Genomic DNA, 25,731 nt, shown 5'->3' on the forward strand with positions numbered 1-25,731 from the left:
ACCATAAGAACGCTAAGTATTCTGTTTGGGAGCACTTAGAGTTGTTTGAACAAATGATGGAGACTTTCCATTTGAAGGACAGCCAAAGCTGCATTCAATATGTAAAGTGGACCTTCTCCCCGGAATACTCCAGTTTCTTTGCGGGGCTGGAGGACCAAAATCATTTAAGATGGTCCACCTATAAGGCGGCCATCCTGAAACATTTTTCTGTTCACAGAAATCCTCAAGAGGCTCGCAAGGCAGCCTACAATTTGCAATGTGGGGAGGATCAGGCCCCACAAGAATTTGTGCAGGAGTTAAAGCGGGCTTTTGCACAGACCACAAGAAGGGTGCGCACGGATAGCCGTGAATTTATAAACACGTTTTTCCATGCCTTGCCCAAATATATCATGACCCAGCTCGTGAGGGATTTTCACGAGAAAAGACCTTTAGACTGGGTCATTGAACAGGCTACCCGCATCTATGAGGTGCAGAAGCCCATAGAAAATAAAAGCAATGCCCAGAAAAACCCCAAAGCCAACAGCACCCCTGCTGCTGCCAAGGTGGCAGAGGTAAAGGTCACCCCCGTTTTGGATTTGGAGATGGGGGGGCCTAAAAACCTACCTGCACCTAATAATGCTAGGCCCAGAAGGTCCTCGGGCCAGTCGCAGACAGGGAGCCAGGGAGGCAGCCCCACAAATGGGGTCCCTCGCTCTCCTGACTATGTAAGTCCTCGCTACAAAGGTAACAGACCCATCCTGGGTTATGTGTGGACTCCTCCAGCCCAAGGGGGGGGATCCAGCCAAGCACCTAACCCAGGGAACTTCCCTCCAAACTTCCCACAGGAGGGCAGAAATTTACCAAACCCTGGGCAGAACTTTTTCCCCAGATATCCACCCGACTTCCAACCCCAAAATCATCCATCCTTCTTTCCTCAATTCCCTGAGCCCAGACCACTGAATCCGGGAGAGGGGAGGCCAAGGGTGGAGGGGTACCAAAATCTTCCCAACCAGGGGTACTACCAGAGGAGGGACAGCTACCCTTCCCGGGATCAGCCCAGGGGAGAAAACAGGGCCCCGTATCAGCCTGAGCGGGTTTCCCAGTTAGAGCGCCAGGTTCAAAACATGGCGCAGGATATGGGTAATATACTGGGGGCACAGCAGAACCCTCAGATCAGCATGCCGGCGCAGAATGCACCCAACTCTGGACCTGGTGCTCCAGAACAATGACGGGGGCAGCACCCCGATAAATCACCGGTTCCCAGGGAGGAGGCACAAAGGGAAGGGGGGTGTAAAGCCTTGGAGGAAGCTTCCTTCCTCACTTGTAAACAGCCCCTGGAAACCCAGGAACCGGAAACAAAATCTCTTGCCCCTGAAAGTCTGCCTCCTAAGGAGCAGAGGGGGGGTAGGAGAAACAAAAGACCCAAACAGACTCAGTTTGAGGAGGAGGTACAGATCTTCCAATTTGAGGGAGAGGGATCCTCAGAGGATCCTGGGAAAAGGATCTTCTCCTTCAGAGAGGGGGGAACTCCTCCCAAAGAAAAATGGGTCCCTAGGGATGCAAATCCAGACTGGGGAGATGTGGAGACTGAGCTACCGCCGCCCACCATCTCATCCCAGAACCAACAGCAAGAAAATCCCCTGGTTCAAACCCATCCTGGCGACTGCCTCCAAAAAGGGGGGGGCGGCCCAGAAACGGAGCCAGGGGAACCCACAATGGCTCTGATCTCCAGTTGCAAATTTTTTCTTTCAGATTCCCAAGACTCTCCACAGAATTCTGCCCAAATCTCCTCGCTAGCGATGTCCAAAACCAGAAAATTAGCCCACCAGTTGTCCAAAAATGTACATTATCTGTGCCCCCTTGAGGAGAAGGAGGGAAGATATTATGCCCCGGTACAAGTACAGGGGCAGGGTACAATCTCAGCACTGGTGGACACTGGATCTCAAGCTACCCTTCTGTCCAGAAGGGCCTTTGACGAACTGAATGCAGGAAGGGGAGAGAATTACCAAATTCCTCTCACCTCTCTTCCTGGACAACTGCAGAACTTTGACGGGAAGGAAATTCCCGTCGAGGGGACGGCAGACTTGGACATTAAGATCGGGCGACATAAGTTGAAACACCCGGTCATAGTTGTGACCCCAGAGGGCACCCCTTGTTTACTAGGGAATGACCTCCTGAGAAGGTTGTCACCCCTAATAGATTGCGTAAACAAGGTCCTCTGGACTCAGACTAGCCGACCCATAAAATTAAAACAGAGTGTCAACCATGTTAGTTTAAACGGCACATGCCACATGGTTGAACAAAAATCTGACCAAGTAGAATTTCACTTCCAGAACAACCAAATTCCAGACGTGACGGTAATAGCAGTAGGACAACAGACTGGTGATGGGGGGTCCTCTCTATTTCTGAAAATCAACCTTCCTTCCAGTCTAAAGTGGTATTCCACGCTGGAAGGAAACACTCTGAAATTCTATACTAATCCACAATCAGAAACCCCCACTCCTATAGTCCAGAAAGATGTGAAATCAGCTCAAAGCCTGGCTGATATTCAGCAAATTGGAGAGCAGTTGTTCATCCCTGTTCAGTTAAATGATGGGAAGGACTCTGTTCTCGCTCGAGTGTGTGTGAACAACGGTAAGAGCTTCATCAGCGAAGCCATGTTCCGCCAACTCCCAAAAGATCCAGCCATTCCCACCTTCAAACTGATAGACAAATGGGAAATGGACCTGGAAGCACCTGAATCCAAACATCTCCTGCCAAGCAGGTGTATGCTCAAAATCTCCATTGGCAACAAGAGCATAGTCCATAATTGTTGGGTCGTGCGAGACGTCACTGCCGCCTTTTACTTAGGCAGTGACATTCTCAATCGCTTTGCCATTAGTGTGGACCTAATAAACTTCAAAGCTTGGTCCCGATTAGCGGATAATCCCATGGGCTTTGATGATCCAGAAAAAGCATTTAGGTCAGCTCAATTGCTACCTTATGCAGTTGAAATTCAGGTTAAAGAGGAAGTCACCATCCCAGAAAGGACCCGACAATTCTCCCTGGAAGTGAAAGTTAAAAGGGGACAAGAGTTGAAAAACCCTGATGCTTACATACATCTAAATGCTTCTCTCCAACAGCAAGGGTTGGGGGTAAACCCGACTCCATTAGTCAACATAGAACATGACCCCATTCTAATAGAGGTGGATAACAGCGACTTAAAGAGTAGTACTCTAGCCGCAGGCACCATTATTGGAATGGCGGTTGATGACCGACATTTCTCCATTGATCTTGTAAATGAACTGTTAGGACCCATCCCCAAGGACTGTTTTGACAGTGACAGTGATGACAACGCAACACCAGACAGGATTTTTACCCGGCATGGGGGGAACTTCCTGGTGTACACTTCCTGCCCCTATGGTAAGGAAGATGTGACCTGTGACTTCAGGAGGGATGAGGTGATTTTCCAGGTCCATGAGGGCTGCCTTTCCCACCTGAAGCCTCCGGTCCAAATCAGCACTCTGACCAGGGACTTCTCCACCCAGCTGGAGGAGGCCGTGGAGATAGCCAAACCAGAAGTCTTTCCAGGCTTCAGGCAGATGGTGGAAGAGAGAGTCAACCTAGCTGATGCCTGTGTGACTCTGGAACAAAAGCAAAAGTTGAAACAAGTTTTCTTGGATTTCCAAGATCTCTTTGCGGTAGACTCATATGACTGTGGTCGCACCGACATCCACACCACAACAATCCCCACAGACCCTGGCATGACTCCAGTGTTTGTGAAGCAATATCGCTTGCCTCTCGCATCAATGGAGTCCCTTACTGAAATAATTAAGAACCTTGAGTCCCGGGGAATAATCCGTCCAGTCCACAGCACCTTCAATAATCCGGTGCTGGGAATATTGAAGCCAAACGGCCAGTGGAGACTCTGCGCTGACCTCAGGGAGCTCAACAAACGGGTCCACACTTCCCGATGGCCTCTTCCCTACATTGACCAAGGGCTGGCCCAGATTCAGGGGTCACAGGTATTCACTGCAATAGACCTGACCAATGGATACTGGACCGTGCCTGTCAGTAGGGAGGACCAATACAAGCTGGCTTTTACCTTTGGGGGCCAGCAGTACACATGGACCCGGACTCCCTTCGGATACCTTAACTCCGGTAATGAGTTCAATATTTTCCTACATAAGGCCATGCCCGACCTGGGTACGAGGGGTAACCTGGCTTATGTAGATGATGTTCTCATCAAAAGTTCATCTGTGGAGGAACACATAGCAGAGATCCGTTATGTTCTGACACAGTTGAGGGCCGCCGGAGCAAAACTTTCCTTTCAGAAAGCACAGTGGTGTAGAACCCGTGTTAATTTCTTGGGGCATGAGATTACTCCTCAGGGTCTCTGTCCCCAGGAAAAGAAAGTAGAAGCACTTCAGAAACTGAAAGACCCCACAACTCTGCGGGAACTAAGGAGCCTCCTTGGACTGACTAATTACAGCAGAAAGTTCATTGAGGGCTACGCAGAGGTCACCAGACCCCTGATTCATCTCCTGAAGGGGGGGGTCAAGTGGGAATGGGGTCCAGAACAAGCCGAGGCAGTAAAACAACTCAAGAGAAGCCTCTCACAAGCGCCTTGCCTAGCTTACCCTGTCAGAAACAAGGAGTTCTTCCTGGAGACGGGGTTTTCTGATACGTGCTTGACGGCAGTATTATACCAAAAGCATGACAAGGTCAATAAAGTAATCTCCTATGCGAGCAAGACTTTATCCTCTGTGGAGGAAAAATTCAACGATTGTGAGAAGGCACTCCTGGCAACGGTGTGGGCATTGAAGAATTACCGCCCGTTTATCCAGGGGGAACACATCATAGTGGAGACTCCACACCAGCCTCTGCAATATCTCCAAAGTGACAGAATCCGGGCCGGAAATGTGAGTAATTCCCGAATTACTTCCTGGATTCTGTCAATGCAAGGCTTTCCTGTGGAGGTCAGATATGGCCAAAACAAGAAGAGTCCCCTCGCGCAAGGTCTGGCTGACTTGCATGATTGTGCCAGAGAAAACTGTCTCGAGGACGAAAGTCTAAAAATAAAGGACAACACTGAGGCATACCTTAATTCCCCACACAAAGTCTTTGAAGAGGACAAGTGTGAGGGAATGCCCACTGTCTATGTGGATGGATGCTCTTACCATGTTGACAACCACGGGGAGAAAGAACTGGTGGCCGGCGTAGGGAATGCATGGGTGAATGAGTTCCCAGAACCCTCCGCTGGATACAAAATTGGTCCCCGAAGTAGTCAGGTGGCAGAATTGATGGCTGTGCATCAGGCCATCCTCACTGCTGTCCAGCATCAACTCCACGAACTGGTCATAATCACAGATTCGGATTATGTACGGAACGGGTTCGTGGAGCACCTGGTTAATTGGAAAACCAGAGGCATGTTATGTGCTAACAACAAACCCTTGAAACATGGGAAGTTGATCCAAAACATTGATGATCTGGTCACATCGAATGGGATGACCATCTACTGGAAAAAGATCAAGGGTCATTCCAAAGTAGAGGGACCAGACAAAACTGGAAATGACTTAGCTGATCAGCTGGCCAAAACCGGGGCCATCCAAGGGAATCTAATTGAGATTGAGTCCCTGTTGGGGGAAATCCAGGTCACTGCCATCACTAGGTCCCAGACAAATGCTCACAACGACCTCTCAATTGCACAATGGAGTAAGGAGACCCCTGATGCTGATTTGATTACTGCTCAGAAGGGGGATCCAATAATTGGTAAATTTTACCAGCACCTTGAGGACCCTGAGAACTTTCCCCTGACGGATACCGATTACATTGGGAAAGAGGACCTAAGAGTGTTGATGAAATGTCCCAAAATGTTCCGGATCCAAGACGGTTTGTTGGTAAGGAAATCCAAAGCTGGCCACGATCAGTGGGTGGTTCCTACCTCATTCCGAAGCCTGATGTTAAGTCACGCCCATGATGCGGCCACTGCCGGTCATAGGGGGTTTCACACAACATTGGAAATCTTAAGAGAGGTTGCATACTGGCCACACATGGGGCAGGACCTCGACCAGTACCTGAAGGGTTGCCTTGTGTGTGCACAATTTCAGCCATCATCCCTCACACACCGGGCGCCTTTACAAAAGAGGGGAATGACACTGCCATGGTCAGATTTACAAATCGACTTTGTAGGCCCTGTGATTCGCTCGGCTAGGGGGAATAAGTACATGTTGACCGTGACATGCTTGTTTACCAAGTGGGTGGAATGTCTCCCAGCCCCAAACTGCAAGGCAGAAACTGCAGCTGCCTTGATGATTATCCACATCTTTTCCCGTTTTGGTCTACCTCAAAGGATTGAGTCAGACAGAGGTAGCCACTTCACCAGTGAAGTAATGACAAAGATGTGGGAGATACTGGGGGTCAAGAGAAAGCTACATATTGCTTATAGACCAGCTTCTTCTGGGGCAGTAGAGAGATATAACCGGACAATTGTGAGCATATTAAAGAAGTTTGTGGCAGATTCTGGGCCAAGTTGGGATATCCGATTACCTCTGGTCCTAATGGCCATCAGATCTACCCCTTCATCTGCAACCAAAATGTCACCATTTGAGTTGATGACTGGGCGCAAGATGGTGCTTCCGCAGCATTTGCTCTACAGGACCCAAGAGCAGACACTGATAAATGCCTCCACTACTCATGAGTATGTAGAGAATTTAAGGAAACACCTCCAACATGCTTTTGCTTATGCTCAGCGGAATCTAGAAAGATCGACTGATAGCATGAAGACCCATTATGACCTGAAAACTTCCAGGAAGGAATATCAGGTGGGAGACCGGGTCTATCTATACAACTTCCAAAGGAACCAGGCCAAGCAGCGCAAATTTTTGCCTACATGGAAGGGACCCTTTGAGATCGTCGATAAGATCTCCCCTGTGGCCTACAAGATCCGCATCCCCAAAGGTGATTCGGCAGAGGGGGAAGACAAGTGGGTCCACATAAACCAGTTGAAATGTTGCCATCCCAGGCACACTCTGCAACAACTGGAGGAATCCTCTGGAATCCTAGCGGGTACTGTATCAGACTAATTCAGTTCCAATCATAAAACCTACCACATCTAGTCTCTAAAATATTGTGATTTACATGAAACTGTCTCTAGTGATGCTGGTTTTTTTTTCAAAATAAGAATGTAATATTTCGTTACGATGAAATGCATATGCTGCCCCACTATCTCAACAGTGGTGGAAAAAAAAAATCGTCTATGAGTAGATATTGCCGCTCTTCCTTTATCATCCTAGGAGAGATGAAACCATGAAGGATGACCAAGAAGGACGATCCGGAGACCGGGAGCAAAGACACAACGGGCCCGGGGTACCGCCCAGTCTTCCCATCAGGACCGGCGAGGAGAACTGATCGATCTGACCGGATGGAGAAGAAGATGCTGAACTGTGCCATCTACAGAAGAGGAAGAAGATTATGCGGACAGACCGGTGCGTGGGTCAAAACCCTTGGGCACGCGACTCCCCATCGACCCAAACTCAAAGTGCAGTCACGTGGGGGGGCTTGTAGGGTGTCCTGACCCACGTTTAAGCTACCCTGCTACAACATTTGGTGCTGTGGGCTTAGGAAATTCAAGATGGCGGAAAACCCACATGTGCGCCGAAATCCAGGAAAGCTGCGCAGTTGTGCGCACACCAAAATGGTTACCTAACTTGCCACCCACCAGGGTAAAGAAAGGTCTTTGTTAACAAAATCCACTTTTACTGATGTCAAAAAGTTGCTGAAATCGTGACTCATTGGACCACTTTAAAGATTCAACCCTTTTTGTGGGGTTCCACATAACCATCTTACTGTAAGGAGCCCCATCAAAACAATGTTAAGCAAGGATTTACTACCATGTAAGAACCATTCCTGTTTAGAATGCATTAATCCAAGAAAATCCCAAAAATGGGTGCAGTACCAGTACTCACCACTATCCAAAAGCCGGCGTTTTAAAACCCACTGTGTGTTTTTCTGAAGGCAAGCAAAATGCCTATTTCAAACCTTGCAACATGTGCATAATATTCACTGAACACCAGCAGACATTTGGCAGAATGGAGTTTTGTGTGCCTACAAAATCTGGGAAATGAAGAGCCCAAAAACAATGCTTATAACAAAAATGCTATGGAGTCAGCAGCTTAAGCCTAACTGCAACTGGATTTAAAACCACCAAAATCGAAAATGTTAAATTGAATGAGTGACCTATGTTTGGTGTCACATGCCTTTGTAACTGTTGAAATGTCATAGTTTTGCACTTAGAATCAGCATTCTAGCTGCATGTGTAAAATTACAAGTTATTTTAAAAGCAACCAAAAGTTAGCTGAAGGTCTGGCTTAAGGAACTTGATTTTGCCTAGCAACGGATCCCATCAGGAGTGAAACTTGAGTCACAACTATGTTCCCAGGCCAATGTTCCTTTTGCTGCCCACAATAAGGATATGCCATCTATCTGATAATTGAATTTCCTGTGCTCTGCCAGAGAGGGAACAAAGCCCTCTCCACTCAGGCAAAGGTTTTTATTACAGACGTCGTAAAAAGTGGCTTCCTCCTGGAGAAGCTGGGAGGGGCACTGCCTGTGAGAAGCAAGCTGGCTTGGCAGAAACTGGAAAGACTGGTTTCTGTACCATGTGACCTGAAAAGACACACCCCTGCAGCAAGGATATGGTTTTATAAAAAGGGGGATAATTCATAGTGCGGACATGTGAAAATTTTATAAATGATACCATAATTCTTGTGATTTTTCTGCCCACAGTTTAAGACGTGGTAGGAACCGGTGGTATGTTCAGGGGGGTTTTAGCGGAAAAGTGGATATTACTCTAAATGTGTGCATGTTAAAAATCTGAAACTTCATCAGTTAATGTCCCTACCCCCTGCACACATGTATGTAAAGTTGGGTCCATGTCGGAAATTGAAAAAGCAGTTAAAAAGTCAATTATGTACACCCTTTGAATGCAAGCTCCGAGAATGAGCAGATTTGGACATAGACATGGCTAAATTCAGCCACACCATGTATATGTAATTTCAAACAACTGTGTAACTCTGAAGTATGGATTTTGATCATATATATATTTGGGTGCACAGATGATAAGGGAGGATGTTTCAAGAGATCATAAAATGACATCAATCTGACTCACAGTTCAGTTTGCCAATCAAGCGGAGGAATGGAAGCCTGACCAATGACGAATGAGAGGGGCAAGTCTAGTGATGCAACACACACACCCATTCTCAAGAAACAGATAAAAGCAGAGAGTCAGGACACATAGAGAGATTCAATTTCATCTGCCGCTGGAAGCCCTGCCGGAAAAATCCATACTTACCTCCATCAAACTCCAGAAAGCCAAACTAGAGACTTCAATCTATCCAGAGCAGAGACCAGACCAGAGAGAAAGCAGTGCTGTGCCTAGCAGAGACCAGACCAGAGAGAAAGCAGTGCTGTGCTTAGCAGAGACCAGACCAGAGAGAAAGCAGTGCTGTACCCAGAGAGACCTGACCAGACTGAAGTCCGTGACCAAGTCGCTTTCCTGTTTAAAATCTCTTGTGAGTACCGCCAAACTGTACCAAACCAATCTCTTAGTTTAAATTCATCTAATTCAATCTATTTAACCTAAGTAGAACTGCCTCCTAGCTGTCACCTGTCAATTCTAGTAAAATTTGTCACTTGTCAAAGTGTGCGTTTAAAATTGGCAAAACCAAAAACGACCTTTACTAAATTGCTCATATCTCCGCAACCGTTTGGGCTAGAGACTTGCAATAACTTTCATTTGGAACCTGAGATCCTAGGCTTTCCCAGGACCCCAACACGGTAGAGATAATCCTTGCGGTTCCTCTGTAATAGCGCTCGGCGCATCCGCGAATTTTGCCGCGATTTGCAATTTCTTCACATGTAAAAAAACTGCTGATGCCTGCTTTCCATTTGCCAGAAATTCGTTTAACCTGCTAACTATCCCTGCATCATTGCTAGTGTGAGCCTGGACTAATATTAACTAGATACCACTCATCCTGAACCTCTAAAAGGGAATTAAGAGCGTTTCCAGCATATTTCTCATTCATTGCTAGCACCTATCAAAGCATTTGCCTGTGTTTTCAAACTTCTGTTTAAGCTTGCTGGATTGAACTGAATTACAGTTGATTGCATTTCTGAGAACTGTGTGTTTTCCTTCCATTTCCTTGCCTTGCATCAAGGGGGGGAGGGGAGTAGCCAGAGAAAAGTGATTACATTGTTTGGTTGAAATCATATTGCGTATTTTCTGTACTGCATTCATTGAATATTGCATCCACCTGAGCCTACATAAAGCATCCTCTACCACATTATACTTTTGTTCCTATTTACCAGTGTGCTACCTTATCCATTTCATGTCAACTCCTTAGTGATTAAAGAAGTGTGCTAGTGCCAGATTCTCCGTTGTTAATATTTACCATATCAGATTAAGTGTGATATTCAATTATTAATTTATTAAAAAGTGTGATATATATTTTAATTTATCAAATAAACCTTTTAAACTTGCAAAACAGAATTACTTCTTGGCTCAGTGGGGTCAGGGGGATTCCAAGAGAGGGGTGTTATACAAGGGTAGTCATCCAGAACGCATGAACTGGACCTAAAGATATATCAATAAGGGTTTTCATTCAGTATTCTAGACTAGGCGTTAACTTGGCTGTAGTGCTGAATTGAATCCTCTTACACTCTACACGTCAGGCATACAGTGCACAGAGGTCCAGCCCAAAGAGCCAACCGGGTGCTACACATCACCTTTGAAGATACGGTAGTCGCCCAGTCAAGACCGGCGCCTCTGCGAGAATCAGGTGAGCGTTACACCCAGCCAGCACATAGCGTGCCCTGCTAGGTTCTGCCAGGAAGCTTCCTAGGTGGGAAGTGCAAGAGAGTCTCTGAACAAAGGACAAGGCCGTTGCCTGCAAACACTCTCCTCAGCTTTGGCCTGTCCACCTTAAAGGATGACACGAGCCCTGCAAAGAAGCTAGGAGCAGTGCCACAACAAGCATCAATCAGCATCCATCTTTTAAGGACATTTTTGAGGCAGTTGAGCCCTCAAACGGTGACCGGCTGCACCACTGACTGTTGTCACGCTGCAGTCACTAAAATTGTCTGAGAAGCCTCGACCAGTGTTCCAGATCCGCCAATCAGAACAAAGACAATGGTTCTTGACCCCAAGCTGCCATTTAGGCCAGCCTGCAGCTTTCCGTCCAGCCTCGCTTGCCAAATTGCCTGTCGCCTGATACCCGCAGCTGTCTCACATCTTGAACTCTGTCGCAGGAGCTGCAAAGCATCCTCGAACCGACTTGATGCTGTCAAGCATCAAGAACATCTCAAGCCCCTGGTACATTGTAGTTCTGTCCCCTGGTCCTTTTCCAAAGAACCCTAGTAACATTTACAACCCCTTGCTCCCTTGGTGCTAAAACCAAATAATCTTGAAAAGTTAAGACTGATTTCTTTACCGACAACCCTCCTCTTAGTATCCAGAGTGCATCCCTTTCCTTCGTGAAACTGTTGTATTTCATAGTGTGCTAGAACTGTCTGTTCTAATAATAATAAAGTAGATATTTGTATATAACCTTGACTGGACAGTCCCTTTTATCATTGGGTAATAATTGTATTTTCACTGTGTTGCAACTAACCAATGATCCACGACCTTGCAGAGATAAGCCTGCCATTCGTGCACGTTACCAAAATTGGACAAGTAGTTTTATAATTTACTTGTGTTCCAATCTGTTCAGATCCCTTTTGGTGTACTAGAGGTGTGTGGCTGATTGATAGTTTAGAAACCGATATTCATCGCTGGACCACTGGTGACCCGGAAGTTGATTTGTGACAGTAGACATGATGAATGTATTAATTGTGTATTAAGTTTATCATATATTGTTATGTTATATCACCTGGATGCGTACCATGCACCACTACCATTTGCACAGTATTAGGTGCGTTGGTAGATCTGAAAGAGAGGGGAGTAGTTTAGTTTAATGGGGAGAGAAGGAAAGTTCAGGATAGCTTTCCTGCTGTATTGATGCTTCCAGTTCGAAAGTACCCGGGTACGCTGTTCATGTCTGTTTCTGTGTGGCCTGTGTCTGGGGCATAGAGACATGTGGGTGCAGATGGGAGTCTTGTATGGTTGTGGTGTTATGGTACATTGGGTAGAACAGTGGTATTTATTGTTATATGTGTACAGCTTTGTTGTTTGATGTCTGTAGTGATGGATTTTAAATTGTTCTGTGCAAGTGGCATAGTTGATCATGCATCTATTTATCATAGTTCAAAGTGTGACAGGGTAAAGGGTCTGTCTCTGTCAAGTGGGCAGGGGTGGGGGGGGGGGGCAAGGGAATCATGAGCATAGAACCAAAGACAAGAAATGGTTATATTGGCCCTGTGACAATCCTACCGTGCAAGTGCTTGAGAAGTTTAGTAAGTAGAAGGGTGAGGGGGCGGCAGGAGAAGTGCACAAGTGGGTGCCCCCCAGTAAAAGGGCAGGGAAATGCTAGGGGGACCAGAAGGCAAGTGCCAGGGGAAAAGGAGTGCTGTGGCCAGGGAAAACCAGGTTGGGCTAGGCCGGGAAAGGGTACCCGAGGGCAAGTGTTGGAAAAAGGACTCAGGGACTGGTGGGGGTTGGTCTGACCCCTGTGTGACTCTGAAGGGACCGGTCCCCAGTCGTAGCGGCAGAGGTGGAGTTAAAATGGGAGGGGCGAGTTAGAGGGAAGGAATAGGAGAAAAGGAAAGTCTTGAGAAGTTTCTGGAATTTTAGAAGATCCAGCTCAAGTCAGAGGGGTTAAGGAAAGCCATTCCAGAGGGAGGAGCCAGCCGAGGAGAGGGATCTATCCCCTACTCTGTGCTTGGAGAAGCGTTTGACTTGTAGAGAGTTGGATCCAGAGGACCAAAGGACTCTGGACAGGAGGTATTTAGTGAGGGAAAGCTGGATGTACATAGGTCCCAGGTCCAAGAAGGCCTTGTGGATGATGCAAAGGGTCTTGAATTTGATCCCTGCGGTCACCAGGAGGTAGTGAAGAGATTTTAGTGCATGAGAGATGCGGCCGCTGTGCTTGAGGCCAAGGATAAGTCTTGCAGTCCTATTCTCAATTAGTTGGAGGGGCGAAGGGAGGAAAGAGGCAGATTGAGGAAGAGGCTGTTGCAATAGTCAAGCCTAGAGAGAACCAGGGCTCTGGAGACATTGAACTTCTGCGGGAAGGTGAGGAAAGGTAGAATGCCCCTGAGAAGGTGGGTCTAAAATATGGACTTCTTGGCAAGGTCCATGATGTGTGGAGAGAAAGAGAGATGGATGGGAATCTCTCTTAACTGGAACCCTCTCAACTTGGGGTAGGAGGCCTACCAGGCTTATTACCAGAGCCAATCCGGCCCTAGAAGCAGGGTAAAGGAGTTAGGAGGATCCCGTTTTCTGTCCCTTGTACTTGTACCTGCCTAACTGTACACCGTACCACTGTCAATCACCCCATTCCTGCTGCGCAACATGCTTGCCAGTGTTTCTCGTCTTGTCCAATAGGACTGCAGTTACCAGAAGTCCTTGAAATGGTGGCCTGGCTCCACAGCTCACTGAGGAGAGAGGCAGCTGCAAGCAGAAATGCAGCAGAGTTCCGCGCCAACCAAACCAGCAATCCTGGCGCTCCATCCCACACAGATACAACCCCAGAAATCAACAGTGATTGTAGCGGGCTGCCATTGTCCAGAGCCAGCAGAAACGGGGCAGGGCTTAAGACCTATTTTATGATTTCTGATGCCTTTAACCTCTCCCATGGAGAAAGGAAGGCATCAATTCAATTGGCCCATGGAGCCTGATGACATGGAGGAGCCATCAGGGGGAAAAGGCGAGGATAAAGCAGACTTAAGGGCCATGGCAGTCTCGATTGTTCAGGTGAGGTCAAAAGATGAGAAGGCCGACCAAGAGACCATGCAGAGAAAGGACGGTGCAGAGAAGCATGGAGAATAATTAGAGAGAAGGTGCGTGCAGGGCGAGGTAAGTGGTACTTCAGTGTGAGAGCATGTGTAATGTGAGTGAATGAGACTAAGGCAGTGAAAGGTTGGGAAAGTTAGCTGGTAGAGTGAAAGCAGGGTGACTATGGAGAAGGTGTGGGTCTATTGTAGTGCAGTATGAGAGGGGAGAGTAGTGGAGAGGGGAGAGTAGTAAAGTAGAGAGAGGAGAGTAGTAAAGTGGAGACGGTAGAGTAGTGGAGTGCAGCAGAGAAGAGAGGAGAAAGTAATAGAGTATAATGCATAGTATTGCATAGTAGTGGAGTGGAAAGGACAGAGTAGTCGACAGTGGGATAGCGGTAGTAATCAGCGGACCATTGGAGCGTCAGAGATAAGAAGAGAGAGGGAAATACCGAGGAGAGGGCAAGAAAGAAAAGCAGAAGAGTAAAATCAAGGGAGAGGAAGGATAGACCATCAGCGTGAGGAGGATAAGAGCGTACAAGGAAAAGACAGAGTGAAGCCTGGGTGACTGGGAGGCCCTACTTCTCGATAAGTGTTTGCCGTTTAGCCATCACAACTATCCAGTCAGCTACTAGAAAGGAGGGGTTGATGATCTATAGTGACCATTTTAGGGTTTAGGAATGCCTTGGTTAAGGAGGGAAAAGCCCAGGGGAGACGAGAGAGAGTGATGGCCCTCCCTTAGTCAGCCCCTTCTCAATTATTTTAATAAAAACCCTTGATCCGTCTTCAAGAGTTGGTGTGTTCTTGAGGCCAACTGTGGCACAAGGAAGACTATTTTGTAAGTGATTAAGTAGTTTTGAATGAGTAATCATTTTTACTCAGTAAAACCAATATATTTGATCTAAAATAAAGAAGAAATGTAAAGGTACAGAGTGACTAATGATATCGCATAATATGGTGACTAAGCACATAGTGAGGAGAGACATGGAGCCTTTTGACTTCCCACACATTTTTCAATCTGCTCATTAGCAGCCAACTGTAAGCACACCTGCTTGAACATGGTGACAAGCTTAAAATTGCAGGGAACCCAATTAGTATCATGCTGTATTCAAGCAATGCCTTTATATGAGCACAATGCCCAGTGAATGTATGGGCAGATAACACATGTACAATTTCCACACAGTGCAGAGGGATGCACTAAGGTGGAGTCTGCAAATAGTCTGTCTCAGCCGAGCAGGAAAAGAGGCCTTATCACTCACTTCTCACCTGGAGTGATTGATAGGTAGGAATGAAGTCATAGAGGTGTTCAGGCAGCATAACCCTGTACTTGAGAAATCGAATCAATCTGGCCATGGTCTGATGGCATTGCTAGGGGGGGGCTAAGGGCGCTATAGCCCCTCATCGTTTGATTGTAGCCCCGGATAGAATCTCAAGAGCTACAGCCAAAAGTCTAGCTAGCCCCCAGTCCCGACAGTTCCGACATTAGCGTAGCCCCAGGTCTTTTCAGACCTAACAACTCCCCTGGGACTCTGATGTAAGCAGAAGTACGCAAATACATGAGAGCGGCCGGGGTGCTGCCCCCATCTGGTCAGTCACTGCTTAGCAGGTGTCACCCAGAGAAAGGGCACCAGTTGTCGCACAGGTCAGGTTGGCATAACATGGGAGGATTGCATTGCAGGATATTGTTCACACGCACAATCACCTACAGGCTTGAACAAAGTAGAGGTTGAGTTCCCATTTGATCTCTGCATTGTATCCAGTAATAGGACCCCCTGCCCGTATTACTTAAGGACTCAGATGGTAGCCGACTACTGCTAATGTGGGTTGGTGCAGGTGGTCTACCGTGTCTTCCTTTTCAGCTAGACTAGGAGGGACTGTTATGCTGCTGTCCCTTTCAAGCCTGGTGGGAAATAGGGTGCCATCAAAAGGCCACATTTAAAATACCCTTGGTTATACATAGCTATACCAAAAATACACACATTCTGCATGGCGTAGACCATATAGATGTAATAACTCAACCAATGAATTCATGAATTAAGTGCATACATTAAAAGAGTCTCGGACATTGATTCCCCAAACAATGCCTGAATCAGAGAATTTCGCCCACGCTGTGTGTTGTTGTGAGATCTTACAATCTGTGCAGGTCTGCAACTGTTACAACTGTTAGAACAGGTAGTGGGTTACCTCCAGCACCTGCGAATGCAATTTGCAACCGCTGTATCAAATACTATTCTGCTTGCTGCTTAGTTATCTTTATCATGTCAGGTGTCAGGTCATTTTCATTTCTCTCTCTCTCTCTCTCTCTCTCTCTCTCTCTCTCTCTCTCTCTCTCTCTCTCTTTCTCTCTCTTTCTCTCTCTCTCTGTATCTCTCTCCTGCTCTCTTTCTATCTCTCTCATGGATGTATATCTATTACTTGACATTTTGTTGCTTGTGTTTTTAGCTCAATTACTGCTTTTCACCCAGACGGCAACTGTCTACAGTTGAGGGCATTGCAATACTTTACATGCAGAACACATGCACACTGAATAACATGCAGTCACATGCAAATTGCATATACAATTGTCTCTGGAGGATAACTCAGTGGCAACGTGTTCGCCTTGGAAGCAAGACGACACGAGAAACAAAGGTTTGATTCCCGGGTCCGCGCTGAGCCACCTCTGGGTATTAAGCTTGTTATAAATAACCTATCGTATCACATCAGATATGTCAAAGATCAGTGGTCGAAGTGAGCGGGAGCGGTCGGGAGCGGTGCTCCTATACTTTTTTAATTTACCTTGTACAGCTCCTATACTTTTATTTTAAAAAGAAACCGTTCCGGAATGGTTTTGTTTTAAAATAAAAGTGTAGGAAGGAGTTGAAACCTTCACTTTCAGTGCACTGCACTGAACGTTCCCTTAAACAGCAGGTGCAAGTGTTTGGGGGGTGTATTGTGTGTGGGAGGGGTTGTGGCAATGGGGTTTGTGGGGAGCAGGGGCAGGCCAGCAGGGAACATAGCTCCACTACTTCTTTTCGTACACTTTGACCACTGTCAAAGATACATTCAACGCGCGCCCTCTTGTCTGTACCAGTGGATTATGACAGTAGAAAAGTTTTGTATTGGATTCAAACATAGCCATCTATAGAGATAAATACTGCCTCATCCTTCATGACATTACCAATCTCTAAGATTCCCGGTACTCTAGAGGAAAACCACACACTCCCCCACCTGAGCCACTAAAATTCCATTTCCCCATCCAGAGGAACCCTGTGCACCTGTCCTTGGGCTAGTGAGAAATCTAGTGAAGTATTATGCTTCTGTTGGACCCCGCAATCCCCCTTGAACCACAACATGCCTAACGCTGAACCACATGCACAATGGCAACACAAAATCAGCATGCACACTTGGCATTCACATCCATGACACACTGCAAAGCACATCCACATATCGGGTGGACCCTCAGGTATACACAATAAACAAATCACAGTTTCATATGAAGATAATGAATGGGAATATATCAGTGGGAATGACAAGGTAACGGTATCCTGAAATATACTTCTGAAACATATTGTATGCAGAGCACCTCTTACTTACAAATCAAAGTCTAAAATATAAATAAGGAATTATGGGTGAAGAGCACATCAATGTAAAGCATAGAGTATTGTGTAGTATCATAAAAGTTTGTGTTGTGCAAGGCCTGCAAGTTTTATTTCTGAGCAATCTTCGAGATGTAATGCCTTACTTGTTACATGTAAATGAGTTCCTGTTTTAATTAGAATAAGGGCGGGGTGTGTCCTTCCATTGGTTCCTTGTATTTAGGTCCAGCTAAAAACAAATACTAACAAAGGCTATAATTTAGGCTATGTGTAGTTCATAGATAGGCATTTGTGAGGCACTCAAATCATATGACTGGCACAATTTTCCAGCTGCTGCCATGCCAAGTCCATTATGGCAGTGCTTCAGAAATGTCTATTTCTTGATTTATAGTTACTTCTATCATGCATACACGTCTGGGTTTATGTTGTATAGGGCCTCCCAGTTTTATTGTTAAGTAGTCTTTTGAGATTTATTTACTCAATTGTTCATGTAAATGAGTTCCTATTAAAATAAGACAGATATGTGCCCTTGCAACTCTTTCCTGCACTTAATTCCTGTTAAAATCAAGTTCTAAAAAAGGCAAATGTTTTGACTTTTGTATAGGTATTATGCAATGTAATGTAAGTGTTCTTGTATAACGCCCATCTGCCACTATTGGTGGCCTTGTTGCCCTTGGCTGTGTAAGAAAAAACAGGGGGTGGGGTTCATTAGTGGGACATTGGGAAAGGCAGCTGAGAAACCTGTGGTGTCCAAGGTGTTTTGCATAGCACACAGCTGTCATTGGTATCACTTTGTGGCACCACATTCTTCTCAGTTATCCGACAGACCAGAATTTGGCATCTGGATGAATCGTTCCTTGGATGTTTATTGACTATATTTGGGGGCTAGAAGGTATAAAGTGATTGATTGATTGATTGATAGGTTATTTATAATGTGCATATACACACGTGTTTCAAGGTGCAACCAGGCATGGAGGGGGAAAAAAGGGGAGAACAAGACAAATGATCGTATTAGGCCGAGTATCCTTTAAATTGCGCAAGAAGTGAAGGAGCGAGGAAGGGGGAGAAGTGCACCCAGTGGAACAGTGCCCTGGCTTAAGTGCAAGGGAGGAAGAGCAAGGAAGGCAGGGTCTCCAAGGGGAAAATGCCCCGGGAGTGTAAGGAGGGCCAGGTGGCAGTGCAGGGGGGCACAAAGGCAAGTGCTAGGGTCTGGGCACAGGGGGGTCAGGTGTCCTATATGACTCAGAAGAGCCCCAGGAAGCCAGAAGGCAGAGAGAAAAGGAGGTGGGGCAAGGTTAGCAGGGGAGAGGCAGAGAAAAGGAAGAGGAGAAAAAAGAAGGTCTTGAGGAGCTTCCAAAACGTAAGGCGGTCCGGCTCAAGGCGGAGATTGGCAGGGAGGCCATTCCAGAGCGAGGCACCTGCAGAGGAAAGAGATCTACCACGCAGTCTATGCTTGGAGAAGAGACTCACCTGTAGTGAATTTGAGGTAGACGAGCGGAGGGCTCAAGAAGGAAGGTACTTAGGAAGAGAGTGATGGAGATGGTAAGGCCTTGTGGACAATGCAGAGGGTCTTGAACTTGTTCCTTGGAGACACCGGAAGCCAGTGGAGGGATTTCAGAGCCGCAGGATCAGTCTTGCTGTCCTGTTTTGGATGATTTGCAGATGGCGGAGGGTAGAGTTAGGTAGATTGTGAAAGAGGCTGTTGCAATAGTCAAGCCTAGAGAGAACCAGGGCTATGGAGACAGTGAGCTTCTGGGGGAAGGTGATAAAATGTATAATATCCCTGAGGAGGAGCAGTTGGAAATGGGACTTTTTAGAAACCATGATGTGTGGGGAGAAGGAGAGAGTGGAGTCAAAGAGGACTCCAAGGTTTTTGCCTCACAAGAAGGTGAGGGCACAGGGCTAAGGGAGGCCGACCAGAGTGAAAGGGGAAAAGCGGGAGCAGGGGTCCCAATGAGAAGGATCTCTGTCTGTGCAGAATGGCTCTTCAAACTGTTGCTGACACATAGAACGACACAAAGAATTGGTCTGGGATGGGGTGTGATGTGAGTAATGCATGCAGCAACCACTGCTGTTTGGGCCAGGACACTGGAATTGGGTTCCTTGTGTCCTCACCATGTGAAGAAGGCAATACACATCCACCAATATCCATCTGGAGTGCAGGTGTGGGTTGTTCATGGAAGGTGTGATACCAAGAGATATCTTATGTACATGACTTTCTGTACTAGTGCTATGCTTTCGAGGCACGCGTGGTGGCCAGAGCAGCTTCTGTAAAGAGTAAGATTCAAATGGTTATTACATATTGTTAAAATACAGGGTACCTGTATGAGTGTCCAGACAAGTGGTGATAAGTGATTTGATCTAGAAGCCTAAGGGCCTCATTATAAGTTTGCTGGTCCAGGAACTACGGTACCAGAAAGCTTGGCAAATTACGAGTTGTGCTCGCGCGTGCCTTTCTGCCAAAGGCACCCGCGAACACAGCATGTCAGATGCATCCGACCTCTGCATTCGGCCGAATGGGAATGGGGAGTCTCATTTTTCCAGCGCCCACGAATGGGCAATTACTGGGTCCAGCGGTGCCGGAATGCACTGGTAATTGCCCATTCATGGGCGCCGGAAAATATTGCAAGTTTGGCAGCAGCCTACCGGTTTTTACCAGCAGGGCTACCGCCAAACTTGTGATGAGGCCCTAAGTGTACATGAGGCTGTGTGTGTGCATATGTTTGTCCGTGCGCGTGCATGTGTTAGGTATTACATAAGTGCTAATGCAAAGACCTGTAGGTCTTATAGAAGTGTAATTAAAATAAAAGTCTCTGAAAAGGCTTTTGGCACGTGGAGCTTAAAATGAAATGCGAACCAATGGTCCCCTCGCATATAATTGCATTGAAATGTATTAAAAAAATTAAAAGAATCGACAATTTTTTCTGCAGTAATTTATTTACGGGGTAATCACATAGATCCCACACCAAGATGTCACATGCTGCAAATGTTTTTTGATTTTCTTTATGCATGATGTAGGCTTGAACAATGTATCATTTATGGAGAGAGAGAGAGAGAGAGAGAGAGAGAGAAAGAGAAAGAGAAAGAGAGGGGGAGAGAGAGAGAAAGAGAGAGAGAGAGAGAGAGAGAGAGAGAGAGAGACAGAGAGAGAGAGAGAGAGAAAGAGGGGGGGGAGAGAGAGAAAGAGAAGAGAGAGAGAGAGAGAGAGAGAGAGATAGAGAGAGAAAGAGAGAGAGAGAGAGAGAGACAGAGAGACAGAGAGAGAGGAGACAGAGAGAGAGAGAGAGAGAGAGAGAGAGAGAGAGAGAGAGAGAGAGAGACTGTCTACTGAGGCCCTGGATCTGGTCGGAGTTGCGGTGAAGGCGTTAGGAGGACAGATGTTGTGAGCCGATAATCAAATTACTCTAGAACATCCATCCTAATTTCTCCAACCCCATACTGGCCCTTGGCACAATAGCAACACCAACCTTAGAATAAAATGGCTCTTCTGCAGCCACATTTATTTATGTTTCTCAACTTTCCCTTGTTATCCCTTAAACATCTCACACTCTCTATGTCTACTCTCTTTTCCTCTCCATTAATCTTTTATTCCATGACTTCCTCTAAATTCTAATCCCAAGGCATAAATCGAGAAATTATTCAGTTCATAAAGCGTGTGTAAAAATTAACCAAAATAATATCATGCATGCCAACGTTATCCATTCCATTCAGAGACTAGTGCCCGCACTTTGTTTTAACCTTGCATTCTGGGATTTATAGTCTGGGGTTTATGATGGGGCAATCCAGAATCCCAAATCCCACAATACACAGCTAAAAGCAGGCTTGGCCTACTGTATCTCAAATTAAATGGATAAGGTTGGCATGCTGTGATATCAGTCAACATAAGGTTGGATTCCTGGAAATGTCTCAAAATGTCGCCCTCACAATTGCGACAGCCGAAATGCTCGACTTTTTTTTAAACAGCCCATTTACACCACATATATATGTGGGGAGGTATGGGATATTATATTAATATGGGGAGGTTGCGGGGGGTCCACCCTTGCATATCTATGCGGTGTAAAGGGGGTTTAATGAATACAAAACAAACAAAAAAAGTCAGCATTTTCAGCCTTGATATATGATATGTTTGTTTATTTATATAGCGCCTATACACAATGTGTTTCAAAGTGCTTCAAGGTAAGGGAGGGAACAAGGGAAAATACAACCACATTCTTACAGGCCATGAACAGTAAGGATGTGAAATTAACTATCGTACTCGGCCTGACGACATTTCAGATAGTGCCAGAGCTAAGACATAGATAAGGAAGGGAGGGGGAGAGTGGGAAGGAAATGGTAACAGACAGGCGACTACTGTACTATGTAAGAAGATTCAATTCAACACTACAGCTAAATCAATGCCTAGTCTGGGATACTGAATGGAAACCCTTATTGATATATCTTTATGTCCAGTTTATGAGTTCTGGATGACTACCCCTATATAACACCCCTCTCTTAGAATCCCCCTGACCCCACTGAGCCAAGAAGTAGTTCTGTTTTGCAAGTTTAAAAGGTTTATTTGAGAAATAAAACAAAATATAGATACCACGCTTTTATAATAAATTAATAATCGATATCACCCTTATAAATATAATGTTAATCAACAATGGGTAATCTGACACTAGCACACTTCTTTATAATCAATGAGGAGTTAGTATAGGATGGATAAAGTAGCAAAAATACTTGTATGATTTCAAGGGAAAAGCAATGAGGAACAAAATGCAGTACAGAAATACTTGATATGATTTTAGCAAAAGATAAGATAATCACTTTTTCTCTGGCAATTCACCCCCCTCCCCTATGCAATGTAAGATATGGAAGTAGATGGAAAGAGGAGCACACAGTTCTCAGGAATGCAATCAAATACAATACGAAATTCGGTTCCCCCCCAGCAACTTAGAGAAATCAGGTATGAGTTTTAAAACACAGGCCCAAGTGCTTTGAATGTGGTGGCAATGAAGTGAGAAATATGCTGAAAATGTTTTTAATTCCCCTTAGGAGGTTCAGGGTGAGTGAGAGATACTTGGGATGAGCTCAGGCTCACTTTAGCAATGATTCATAGATGGTGATTAAGAGGCCAACGAATTTTTAGCAAGGAAAGAAATGACTGCTGGTGGTTACACGTGGCTGGATTTTTAACCAAATCGCAAATCGAGGTAAAATTCGCGAGTGCGTGAATCGTGAATGCGGAAAAAGTATAAGGAGTAGGAAGTCTAGGCTTGTTTGAAAGCTTAGATTCTAAGCTTTCAGAGGAAAGGTAAACCAAGTTCCTAGCCCAAACGGTTCCAGAGATACGGACGATTAAATAAAGGTAGTTTTTCGGATTTAAAGTAAACTCAAAATGACCGGTGACAGTTTTGCAGCTGCAGAATTGACAAGTGACAGTGGTGCAGCTTTACAAAATGACAAGTGACAACTTCTAGGAGGCAGTTCTGGTTAGATTAAAATAGTTTGGATTAGATTATTTTAAACTAAGAGGTTATTTCTGTCACAATCTGACCTAAGTACTCACAATATATTTTGGAAGGACTGGACCTCGTCACGGATCTGGTCAATCAGGCTAGCGGCACTTCACAGCGATCTGGTCTCTGGTTCTGCGGTTCTGCACGGTCTGGTCTGGTCTGGCACTGGTCTGGTCTGTCCGGATACAGCGGTCTCTGCACAGCTCCTGGATCTCTTCACTGGTCCTAGCAAAAGTTCTTGGCAAGGGATTCAAGCAGCTCGCCCGGCTGTGAATAGCTTGCAATGATTTGAGGCCTGCTGCAGAGAACTCAGCTTGTGGTTTTAGGCCTCTGATTTAGGTTCTAAAGTATAAGTTCTAGGTTCTGGAGTATGTAGCTGGAGTCAGTCTGGAACTGGTATCTTCTGGATGTTGTGTGGTCCGGCAAAACGCTCCACAGCAACTGGATTTGAATGTCTCTACCTATCCCAGCAGTCTCTTTTTATGTGTTTTGAAAATGGGTGTGTGCCTGGGCCTAGCTAAGCCTGCCCCTCTCTACTTGTCATTGGCCCAATTCTCCCCTCTCCCATGATTGGGGGAAGGAAATGTGAGTCAGATTGATGCTGTAGGTTTTATGGGTCAGAGGATCCTCCCCTGGTCAGTTTGCCCACAAATCTATATTTGACCCAAATACATATTGCACAGATACACAGTTGTTTAAAATTACATGCACCCATCACAATCACATGAGGTATACTCTGTTCAAACTCTGCTCTTCCTGGGGGCTTGCATTAAAAAATGACAACATTTTGCGCTTTTAAACTGGTTTTGCAATATCGGACATTTACCCAAATTTACACACATGTGCGCAAGGAGTATGGACATTAATTGATGAAGTGTCAGATTTTTAACATGCAGATATTTGGAGTGAGACCCTATTTTCCGCCAGCAACCCCCCAGAATACACCACAGGGTCCTAACGCATCTCAAAATGTTCACAGAAAAATCACAAAAATAATGATATTACTTATATAATTCTGACAAGTCCACACTTTGAGTTATCTATCTTTCTTAAAATCCTATTCTGGCCAACAGGGGTGTGTCTTCCCAGGTCACATGGTGGAGAAACCAGTCTATCCACTCTCTTTAAGCTCAGCCTGTCCTCAGAGGGGGGTGCCCCTCCCCGTTTCTGCCAAGAGGAAGCCACTTTTACGACGCCCCCAATATAACATCTGCCTGAGTCAAGGAAGGGCTTTGTTCAAAAGGAAGCCATTTACGACCCCCCAATAAACCATCTGCCTGGGCCCTTTGTTTAGTTTCTTGCAGTCCCTAGCTGCTCCACCCCTAATCTAATCAGAGAGGTGACAACTCCTTTTGGCAAGGGGAAGAGTGGCTGAGCAGGTTTTAACTCCTGTGGGGGTAGATGTCAGGCAGAATTGGAATCTCTTTAAGCCAGTTTTTAGCTACATGTCATTTTTTTGTTCCCAGTTTAAATCACTTACGATTTTTACATACACATTAAATAATGACTTCCTTCAAGTCATTTCAGAATATAGTTTTACATTGTATCCACCTCTTAGCAAGTCTTTCCTTGGTCTGGTTGTGTTTCATTTGTTCAGTTTTACACAAAAGTCTGGTGGTTTTAAAACACCGGCTTTCTGATAGTGGTGAGTACTGGTAATTAACAATTTTTGGGATTTAAGAAAATGAATTCCCCACAGTTCTGGGTTGCTTTTGGCAATCAGCATTGCCATTCCCAATGGTTTCAGGCTACTGTGTGGGTAGCCCAATGGTGGTTTTAGGCAGTGCCCTCCTGTGCTCACAACATAGGCAAAAATGGGTGGCAGCCTATTCTTCATGCATTTCCCTGTGCATTTTCTGGGAAGTTCTGGCCATCATGATGTTTTCCATGCCAGTACTGCACAGTTTTCCTGTTCTGGCGTACATGTGGGCTTTTTGGCCATCTTGGATTTTCTAAGCCCACAGCACCAAATGTTGCAGCATGATAGCTCAAACGTGGGTCAGGACACCCAACAACTGGGCCTGATGACATTTCTGATAGAGCCTTAGAAAAACAAAAGGTGAGGGAGAGGGGTGCAGAAAGGGAGGGGAGGAACAAAACAAGTGACTATCATACTAGGCCTGGCAGCATTTCAGATAGTGCTGGAGGGGTGGTGGGGAGGAAAAAAACAGTAATGGAAGGGTGGAGGAAACAGACGAGGTTGCTATCATATTAGGTCCAGGGACAATTCTGATAGAGTAAGTGCATAGAAGAAAGTAAGCGGAGGAGATAGGAAAAGGGAGAAGGGAATGGAGGAGAGAAAAGAGTAAGCAGTCAAAAAGAGTGGAGAAGCAAGAGTAGAGAGCGAATACAATTGTATTCGCAATTGTGTGTCGTCACAGTGATCACATAAATCCGGATTCCTCATATGGAGGCACTTGCGTAAAGACGCTGCACTAGCTTTCATGCGCATAATAAGGGTGCATCCTGTGAGGAAAACAGAAGTGGGAATCACTTTTGCAGACAATGCTCTGAAGAATTGGCTTCTTGACTTGTCCATAGGACTAAAGATGAAAACGCAGTATAGACTTCACAATCAGGCACCTCTTCCATATTTAAGGTCAATTGTATCCGCAATAATCAGACAGCAGGTGCACATTACATGAACAAACACGAGATGGCCACAAAGCTTGCAAGAGCATTGAGACACCACAGACTATGAATGGCTACAGGTGATGGGATTACATCACAGCAGACACGTTTCGCCACTTCTTGGCACTATTTGCATTTGGCCA

This window comes from Ambystoma mexicanum, chromosome 7q (genome assembly GCF_040938575.1).
Source record: "Ambystoma mexicanum isolate Mex_15411 chromosome 7q, UKY_AmexF1_1, whole genome shotgun sequence".
Classification (NCBI taxonomy): domain Eukaryota; kingdom Metazoa; phylum Chordata; class Amphibia; order Caudata; family Ambystomatidae; genus Ambystoma; species Ambystoma mexicanum.